The following is an 8,507-nucleotide window of genomic DNA, read 5'->3' as shown; positions in this document are numbered from 1 at the left end:
CCACATTTTATTGTGTTACAACATGGAATCAAAATGGATTTAATTAGGAGTTTTTGCCACTGATCAACAGAAAAAAAGTCCATAATGTCAAAGTGAAAAATAAAATCTACAAATTGTTCTAAATGAATTACAAATACAAAACAGAAAATAATTGATTGCATAAGTATTCACCCCGTTTGAGTCAATATTTGGTAGAGGCACCTTTTGCAGCAATTACAGCCATGAGTCTATCTGAATAGACTCATGGCTGTAACCAACTGTGGCAAAGTGCCCCGCCCCTGTGTGCATTTGTGTGTTCTGTGTTGTATATATGCGTGCGTATGTTAATGTTGGTGTATAGATTGGTACACGGGATATAAACGGGTCTGTGTTTCACGTGTGTTTAAAGTGTATAATTATATTTAGGCACGGGATTGCACATCACGCACGTGCATTTAAAATATAATATGTGAGCACGGGGTTGCACAGAATTAATTCACGTGCTGGGATTCAAGTGAATAATTAATTAGTAATTGAATCCCAGCACAACAGTATATATAGATGCACATTTTCACTCAGTCGGGGTTGGGTGTTCGGAAGAGGAGAATGGGTGAGAGAGAGAGGAGAAACTAAATAGTGAAAGATCGTAAACGTAAAGTAAACGGCCAGAGTGGGTGGCGTCAGACCGGAAGCAGGAAGGAATTCAAACACAGACAGACGGTGATGGTGATGAGCTGAGTGCAATGGCTGCACTCAGCGTTTATTAACAAATAAAAGGTTTCAAACAGCACAAAAACACTGGACACGGCACTTGCGCCAAAATAAACAGACATACAAAACGGACTAACACTAAACAAACGGTGCACGGACAGACAAACAGACACGGTGAGAACAAACACTTTACGTTTACGATCTTTCACTATTTAGTTTCTCCTCTCTCTCTCACCCGTTCTCCTCTTCCGAACACCCAACCCCGACTGAGTGAAAATGTGCATCTATATATACTGTTGTGCTGGGATTCAATTACTAATTAATTATTCACTTGAATCCCAGCACGTGAATTAATTCTGTGCAACCCCGTGCTCACATATTATATTTTAAATGCACGTGCGTGATGTGCAATCCCGTGCCTAAATATAATTATACACTTTAAACACACGTGAAACACAGACCCGTTTATATCCCGTGTACCAATCTATACACCAACATTAACATACGCACGCATATATACAACACAGAACACACAAATGCACACAGGGGCGGGGCACTTTGCCACACCAACTCTCTACCAACTTTGCACATCTGGACACTGCAATTTTTGCCCATTCTTCTTTGCAAAATTGCTCAAGCTCCGTCAAGTTGGATGGGGACCTTTTGGTGAACACCAATTTTCAACTCTTTCCACATATTCTCATTGGATTGAGGTCCGGGCTTTGACTGGGCCACTCCAGGACATTGACCTTTTTGTTTTTAAGCCACTCCAGTGTGGCTTTGGCTGTATGTTTGGGGTCATTGTCCTGCTGGAAGATGAATCTTCCCCCAAGTCCCAGGTCTCTTGCAGACTTCAGCAGGTTTTCCTCCAGGATTTCTCTGTACTTTGCAGCATCCATTTTGCCCTCTATCTTTACGAGCTTTCCAGGCCCTGATGCAGAGAAGCATCCCCATAGCATGATGCTGCCACCACCATGCTTCACGGTAGGGATGGTGTTCTCAGGATGATGTGCAGTGTTAGGCTTGCGCTTCCCACATGCCTTCTGGTAAACTCTAGCCGAGATTTGATGTGAGCTTTCTTTTTGCCACTCTCCCATAAAGACCAGTTTTGTGAAGCACCCGGGCTATTGTTGCCGTATGCACTGTGTCTCCCAGCTCAACCGTGGAAGACTGTAACTCCTTTAGAGTTGCCATAGGCCTCTTGGTGGCCTCCCTGACTAGTGCCCTTCTCGCCCAGATTCTCAGTTTTTGAGGACGGCCTGTTCTAGACAGATTCACAGTTGTGCAATATTCTCTCCATTTCTTAATAATGGACTTTACCGTGCTCCAGGGGAAATTCAATGCCTTGGAAATGTTCTTATATCCTACCCCTGATTGATGCTTTTGAAGAACCTTATTCCAGATTTGCTTTGAATGTTCCTTCGTCATCATGGTGTAGTTTTTGTTAGGAAATGTACTAACCAACTGTGGGACCTCCCAGAGACAGGTGTATTTAACCTGAAATCATGTGAAACACCTTAATTGCACACAGGTGGACTCCATTCAACTAATTATGTGACTTCTAAAGACAATTGGTTGCACCAGAGCTTATTTAGGTGTGTCATAGCAAAGGGGGTGAATACTTATGCAATCAATTTATTTTCTGTTTTATATTTGTAATTAATTTAGAACAATTTGTAGATTTTATTTTTCACTTTGACATTATTGACTTTTTTGTGCTGATTAGTGGCAAAAACTCCTAATTAAATCCATTTTGATTCCATGTTGTAACACAATAAAATGTGGAAAAGTCCAAGGGGGTGAATACTTCTGAGAGCCACTGTATGTAGCATACAGCACACTACTATTAGTTGACATACTCTTTGTGGGCTATATTGTAGTGTACCACCTGTAAGGTTGAGGCACCTAAATCACGCTCTTAAAATGCCTTTTCAATCCCTTTTCAAAGGTCCTTTCAATAGTTGAGCGAGTAGAGCAGTGTGATTTGTTGTACTTTCTTTGTGGTGGTGTTGCAGTTTGCAATTGGGGTCATTAGCCATGGCTTCAATGCATATCCACTGTCACCTTAAAACAGGAAAATAAATGAGCCTTTTGAAATATTGCAAAAAAATAAATTAAACAGTTATATTGTATTTTTTTTTATTTTTTTACAGAATATGTAAATGTACTCACCCAAGAGCCAACCTTTAGGAGCAGGAGCCGACTCAAAAAGAGCTGTGAGTGATGACTGGCTTAAAATAAATTGCATGACCCTGGAAAATTTGCCCAAACTGTCTGATGTTTAAATCAGAATCATATACAACTTCTGCATTAATGGAATGTGTTCTTTTTCTGTTCTAGAACACAGCTTTTGTTAAAGAAGGTGGTTGTAACTAAACATGCGCATAGTCAAATGCACCTAGTACATTGGGGGAACCAGCAATGTTATAAAATTGCTGCTTAATGTGCTGCAATTGGGCCTCAGTGGGAAAAGTTATGTAGTGGTTAGCTTTATTAGCCAAAGCAGCAGTGATTTGAGCTATAATCCTCGACATCGATGATTGACTGATACCTGACATTTCTCCTACAGAGATCTGAAAAGTCCCAGATGCATAGAGCTTCAGTGCAGAAGTAACTTGTGTCACCAAAGGCAATGCATGGCTACTTGAAGTCAGAAAATCCCACATAATTTTTGCAAGGATTAAAAACCCTAGATGGGATTCTTCTCCTAGCATTTCTTTGTCTCCTTTCTCTGAGGTAGCGAACAAGAGCCATGTTGGTAAACCACAAAAATGATTGCTAATGAGTATTTTATTGCCAATAATAGGAATTAATGTGTTTGAAGCAAACCAACACCTTTAAGCAACACCAATTAATTACTTTTCAGTCATAACCATGGACAGGGTGGAATTCACAAACACAATTGTAATTCAAGTCAAACAAAAGATAAGTAAGAAAACATTAATACTGCCTTTTTTCATGTCTTAATAAAAAGTGAACTAATGGGTCATAGTGTGAAAAATGTGTTTAGTGAATACTGTTTTTTAAGCCAGAAATGAAGTGTGCCATTGTTACACGCTGGAGGTAAGCTGAGACACTACTCATCTCAATATATAAATTATGTTTAATACGATATTCGATTGGTTATTTGCATGTTTTAAAGTGTTACACACAGTAAGTATTACAAAAAATGTCTTATCTCGGGTTGTACAATAATGTAATGTAAACCTATTTAAAAAAAAAAAAAAAAACGCTACTGCAGCTAAACAGAAGATGCTCAAAAAAAAAGATTGCACACACACACACAGACACTAAGTATTATAAAAAATGACCTCGGATTGTACACAAATGTACTGTAAACCAATTTATTTATTTATTTTTAAACGCTACTGCACCCAAACAGAAGCCAAAAAAAAAAACTTGAAAAAAAAAAGATCGCACCCATATAAGAACATAAGAACATAATAAAGTTTACAAACGAGAGGAGGCCATTCAGCCCATCTTGCTCGTTTGTTTGTTAGTAGCTTATTGATCCCAGAATCTCATCAAGCAGCTTCTTGAAGGATCCCAGGGTGTCAGCTTCAACAACATTACTGGGGAGTTGGTTCCAGACCCTCACAATTCTCTGTGTAAAAAAGTGCCTTCTATTTTCTGTTCTGAATGCCCCTTTATCTAATCTCCATTTCTGACCCCTGGTCCGTGTTTCTTTTTTCAGGTCAAAAAAGTCCCCTGGGTCGACATTGTCTATACCTTTTAGGATTTTGAATGTTTGAATCAGATCACCGCATAGTCTTCTTTGTTCAAGACTTAATAGATTTAGCCTGTCTGCATACGACATGCCTTTTAAACCCGGGATAATTCTGGTTGCTCTTCTTTGCACTCTTTCTAGAGCAGCAATATCCTTTTTGTAACGAGGTGACCAGAACTGAACACAATATTCTAGGTGAGGTCTTACTAATGCATTGTAGAGTTTTAACATTACTTCCCTTGATTTAAATTCAACACTTCTCACAATATATCCAAGCATCTTGTTAGCCTTTTTTATAGCTTCCCCACATTGTCTAGATGAAGACATTTCTGAGTCAACATAAACTCCTAGGTCTTTTTCATAGTTCCCTTCTTCAATTTCACTATCTCCCATATGATATTTATAATGCACATTTTTATTGCCCGCATGCAATACTTTACACTTTTCTCTATTAAATTTCATTTGCCATGTGTCTGCCCAGTTCTGAATGCTGTCTAGATCATTTTGAATGACCTTTGCTGCTTCAACAGTGTTTGCCACTCCTCCTATTTTTGTGTCGTCTGCAAATTTAACGAGTTTGCTTACTATACCAGAATCTAAATCATTAATGTAGATTAGGAATAGCAGAGGACCTAATACTGATCCCTGTGGTACACCACTGGTTACCTCACTCCATTTCGAGGTTTCTCCTCTAATTAATACTTTCTGTTTTCTACCTGTTAACCACTCCCTAATCCATGTGCATGCATTTCCTTGAATCCCTACTGCGTTCAGTTTGAGAATTAATCTTTTATGCGGGACTTTGTCAAAAGCTTTCTGGAAATCTAAATAGACCATGTCGTATGCTTTGCAGTTATCCATTTTCAATGTTGCATCCTCAAAAAAGTCAAGTAGGTTAGTTAGACATGATCTCCCTTTCCTAAAACCATGCTGGCTGTCTCCCAGGATATTGTTACCATATAGGTAATTTTCCATTTTGAATCTTATTATAGTTTCCATAAGTTTACATATAATAGAAGTCAGGCTTACTGGTCTGTAGTTACCTGGTTCGGTTTTGTCTCTCTTTTTGTGGACCGGTATTACGTTTGCTATTTTTCAGTCTGTCGGTACAACCCCTGTGTCAAGAGACTGTTGCATGATCTTGGTTAGCGGTTTGTAAATAACTTCTTTCATTTCTTTGAGTACTATTGGGAGGATCTCATCGGGCCCAGCGGATTTGTTTATTTTAAGAGCTCCTAGTCCCTTTAACACTTCTGCCTCTGTTATGCTAAAGTTATTTAAAATTGGATAGGAACAGGTCGACATGTGGGGCATGTTGTCCGTGTCCTCCTTTGTAAAAACCTGTGAAAAGTAATCATTTAATATATTTGCTACTTTTTTTTCTTCATCTATGATTTTGCCATTTGTGTCTCTTAGACATTTAACCTCCTCTTTAAATGTTCTCTTGCTGCTATAATATTGGAAAAACATTTTGGAATTGGTTTTAGCCCCCTTAGCAATATTGATTTCTATCTCTATCTTGGCCTTTCTAACTTCCTTTTTGACTTGTGTTTGCAGTTCCAAATACTCTTTCTGTGTACTTTGTTTTTGGTCCCTTTTAAACGCTCTGTAAAGAGCCTTTTTCGCTGAATATTTTTTTAAATTGTTCTATTAAACCATTTTGGCCATTTTGTTTTAGATTTAGATTTGTCTACTTTTGGGATATAATTGTTTACTGCCTCTAGTACTACATTTTTAAAAAACCTTTTCAATGGGAAAATTCAAAGTCTCGAGATAAATTATACGCAGTTTGTAAAACTTATGAACAAATTTGTTTTATTAAAGCTACCATGAATATAATTTCGGCAGAGTGTTAATATATGGCAGATGTCAGTTACGTTCTACCGTTTATTTTAATTATATTAAGGTGTATTTATAGGGCTGTGTTTACAGATAAATCGGCTCTGATTCAATTTTATCTACATACGGAATTCAAGTGAATGGGTATAATGTACTGACAAAAATACTTACTGATATGGCGTCTGTTATTTTTTATTTTATTTCATAACTACATTCATAGTAATAATTAAGACTTAACTGATAAAAACCACAATTGCAAATCCTCAATAGGTGGCAACGAAGCAGTCAGTGTATTTAAGACGTATGGAGTTTTTTTTTCCACTGATCACAATATACATGATTAACCAAGGTGTGGAATATAATTAGCTCATGTGTAATATACATGATTAACCATTTGTGGTCCTATGTCGGACCCTGTCCGACATCATCAAAAAGACGCAAAAAATAGGTCTCTAGTCGTTTTTTCTCCGGAAAAAGCCGAGAAAATCATGGCCGAGTGAGACCGATAGGAGCTGAGATAAGCCGAAAAAAAGGGCTTATATCATGAATACAGATAGCCCCGACACCACATAGATGATACGGACGTAAACAAACAAGATAGCTGCTTCCGCATCCAGCGCTCAAAGAATATCACAGACATTTGCAGAGCTTTTTTGAGATGTTATAGTAATAAAATAATGACTTGGATCGCATTATTGAGGAGTTTGGTGATAAAACGAGTGATCGAGATGATTTATCGGTATGTACTATTATTGAGTTTTTTGAAAAATATAGCAAACAAGGGGTGGGGTAGGAGTGTCCTGTTGATATGCAGAGCCTTTTAAACCTGTTTTACTGTGAAAAAAAATATACTTTTAAACATTGCTTCTAAAATAAACTGCACGTGTGAAAATAAATTGGACCTAACGCGCTGAATAAATGGACCGCAAAGGGTTTTTAAGGTGTGCAATATAACTGGGCTACTATTGATGTGCAATAATTACTATTTATGTGCAAACTATAATGAGTTTATCAAGTGTGCAATATGATGTTTTTGATTCAGCCAGATATGTTTGTTGGGCCAGATGGTTAACTATTGAGTGCTATAATATAACTTTGGATGTGATTTATTATGAAATAATTTGTTCTGTATTTGAGCCAACTCTCCAAAAGGTATATTACCTGCAGAGCACAATAAATGCTCAATTTCTACTGTCTCTCTGGGTTCTGTTCCAGTTTCTTCTCTACTCTGTCCTGTTTATAATTCCTCGGCAGAGGATTCAAGTGGTGTTACTCATGAATCATGCACATGTTATCTCCTTGTAGCGGTTTGCTGACAATGACATATGGTGAATTGTGTATTTGCCAAGCACCCATAATCAATCGTTACACTATTATCACTTTCTTTTGCTTTAAAAAAATGCACATTAAATGATAGTGGCATTAAAATATACAAAAACCAATACATGCTGTAGACTTTATTTTACATTGCAAAATTAAGAATAGAGCATCACACACTCACACACACAAACTCAAACAAAGAGCGATCTAGAATTTAGGGGAATGTTAGCCTCTTATATGCATTATTCTCAAAGTCTATATGACTGCATACTATTTAGAATTTTGTGTGCATCCAAATAAAATTTAAATTGCCTACTAACCAATAATTCCAATATGTGGGCCAAAATTAACACAATTAGCACAGTTGTGATGATAACGCTTCATTCATAACAACCAATGCGCTTAAATTTCACGATAACTGCTTGAAGCCGTAAAGTTGCTTGCAACTCTAGTTAGGCTTCCAAGCCATAGGCTGGGGAAGCCTATTGTTTTTGTTAGGATTATTATTTTTTTTTCTTTCTGCCAAAACATGCTCAAAAACTCATGAAATTCGGTACACTGGTAGATGCCTATGGATGATAGTCGATGATATTCAGCAAATTTGCGCAAGTCACATGGTTCGGCAGCCATATTGGATTTTGCAGAATTTGTTAAAACGCCTATATATCGGAAACCGAAAATTGCTATACATGTTGATGGATAGTCCATGATTAACTGCTGTTAATATGAAGCTGATTGGTTCTGTGGTTTGGCAACCACATTGATTAATGAAATAAAATTACCATAAAAATATAAAATCATCAAAATTCAAAAATCTTCTTCTCTGAAACCGCTTATACGAATGGAACAAAAATTGGAATAAAACAAATTAGTATGGTCATCTGTTTCGCTTGTTCAAGGGAAGTTGCTACTGTGAAAATCATGGCGTCCA

Source organism: Acipenser ruthenus, chromosome 1 (genome assembly GCF_902713425.1).
Source record: "Acipenser ruthenus chromosome 1, fAciRut3.2 maternal haplotype, whole genome shotgun sequence".
In the NCBI taxonomy this organism is placed as follows: Eukaryota; Metazoa; Chordata; class Actinopteri; order Acipenseriformes; family Acipenseridae; genus Acipenser; species Acipenser ruthenus.
Note: the sequence above shows the minus strand (reverse complement) of the source record.